Below are 2,310 nucleotides of genomic sequence, written 5' to 3'. Positions count from 1 at the left end.
TCTTTCGGGGATCGATGAAATAAGTACAAGCTGTGCACTGGAGCCAATGCGATCAACTTCCCTCAATATCTGCTGCTCCTGTGCCAAAATTTGAGACCATTACTATTATTATTATTATGATAGACTGAAGCTTGAGCATTACAGAGAAACTTAAGCTTCTAATGAAATATAGAAGCTTAATAAAATACTTTATGTATTCTGTGGTTTCCCTTCAGTCTTGTTTGCTAACGTAAACTTTCACTAATCCTTTACACGCACAGGAAACTAGTGATTAGCAAATATACTCAATATATACGGAGTATCTTTTCTGTCATTTGCTAAATCAAAAATGTATTTGAGAGCCTCTCTGTCTCTCTCCTTGTCTTTGTGTAATTCATTTATTTCGAACACAAAATCACAGGAAATTACAATATTTAAACAGACAAAACATGGAAAATAGAAAACATTTAGAGCTGCGGTTTGCTCCAAAATTAGTGGTGGGACATCAAGAACCTCTTAATGCTCTTCTAATGAGTGACTGAAACAATTGAACAACAACAGCAGAGTGGAGGTGCAATGGCCCAGTGGTTAGGGCAGTGGACTCGTGGTCATAAGAACATGGTTTCAATTCCCAGACCGGGCATTGTGAGTGTTTATTGAGCAAAGACACCTAAGCTCCACAAGGCTCTGGCGGTGGGGGAGTGAACCCCGCTGTACTCTTTCACCACAACTTTCTCTCACTCTTTCTTCCTACTTCTGCCACAAAGCAGAGGAACCCTGGTGTAACCCACTATGGTGTGGTAACCCACTATGGTGTGGTAACCCACTATGGTGTGGTAAACTTTCAGACCCTAGTCTAGACTGCGAATCCTCTGTACACCAGGATGGTTCAGCTCTCCACCCGTTAAAAAAGCTACCATTTACGGAATGAGGATAACAGTGTAGCTTTCGCACCCGTGCAACCGCCAGTCTATCGCATGTGGTGTGTGGATCTTCAATTTTCCACACGCATTCTTAGTAGCTTAGAGTAGGCTCGAATTAGAGATTATTCTTTGCGGCTAATGGCCTGAGTCCTGATTGGAAGAAGAAGAAGAAGAAGAAGACAACAGCAGTAGCAACAACAATAAAAACAACAACAATTCTTCCTACTGTAGGCACAAGGTCTGAAATCATGGGGAGGGGGTAAGTCGACTGCACTGACCCCGGTGCTTAAGAGATACTTATTTTATCGACCCCAAAAGAATGAAACAGAAAGTTGACCTTGGTGGCATTTGAACTCAGAACGATAAGACATGTATTTCTGCTGTTTTGCCTGGTATGCTAGCGAGTCTACCAGCTCGCCACCTAAACAACAACAACAAAAGCAAGGCCTGAAATTTGCGGGGAGGGGACCAGTCGATGACATTGACTCCAGTACTAAGCTGGTACGTATCTTATCGACCCCGAAGGCATGAAAGACAAAATCAACCTCAGCAGAATTTGAACTAAGAATGTAAAGACGGACAGAATACCACTAAGCTTTTCACCTGGTGTGCTCATGATTCTGCCAGCTCACCATCTTAATAATAATAATCCTTTCTACTAAAGGCACAAGGGCCTGCAGTTTGGGGGGAGGGGACAAGTCGATTATATCGACTCGTGTTTCACTGGTACTTATTTTATTGACCCCAAAAGGATGAAAGGCAAAGTCAGCCGCCATTGAATTTGAACTCAGAACGTAGAGACAGGCGAAATACTGCTAAGCACTTTGCAGGCGTGCTAACGATTCTGCCAACTTGCCAGCTTAAAAATAATAATAATAATAATAATAATAATATAATAATAATAATATAATGATGATGATGATGATGATGATGATGATAATAATAACAATACTTTCTATTGGAAGCACAAGGGCTCAAATTTTGGGGAAGGGATTATTAATTCGATTACATCGACCCCAGTGCGCAACTGGTACTAATTTTATCGACTTCGAAAGGATGAAAGGCAAAGTCGACCTCGACGGAATTTGAACTCATGTGAACGTAGAGACGGACGAAATACTGCTAAGCATTTTGCCAGGCGTGCTAACGATTCTGCCAACTCGCCGGCATAAGAATGATGATGACGACGATGATGATGATGATGATGGTGGTGGTGGTGGTGAGGATGATGATGATGGTGGTGGTGGTGGTGGTGATGATGATGATGATGGTGGTGGTGGTGGTGACGACGACGACGACGATGATGATGATGATGACGACGACGACGACGACAAAATAATTAGTAATTAGTAATCTCAAAACGTAAGGAATCACTGCTCTACACAGAGAGACAGACAGACAGACAGAG

This window comes from Octopus sinensis, linkage group LG16 (assembly GCF_006345805.1).
Source record: "Octopus sinensis linkage group LG16, ASM634580v1, whole genome shotgun sequence".
Lineage (NCBI taxonomy): Eukaryota > Metazoa > Mollusca > Cephalopoda > Octopoda > Octopodidae > Octopus > Octopus sinensis.
The sequence above is the reverse complement of the archived record's forward strand: the minus strand, read 5'-3'. Positions refer to the sequence as shown.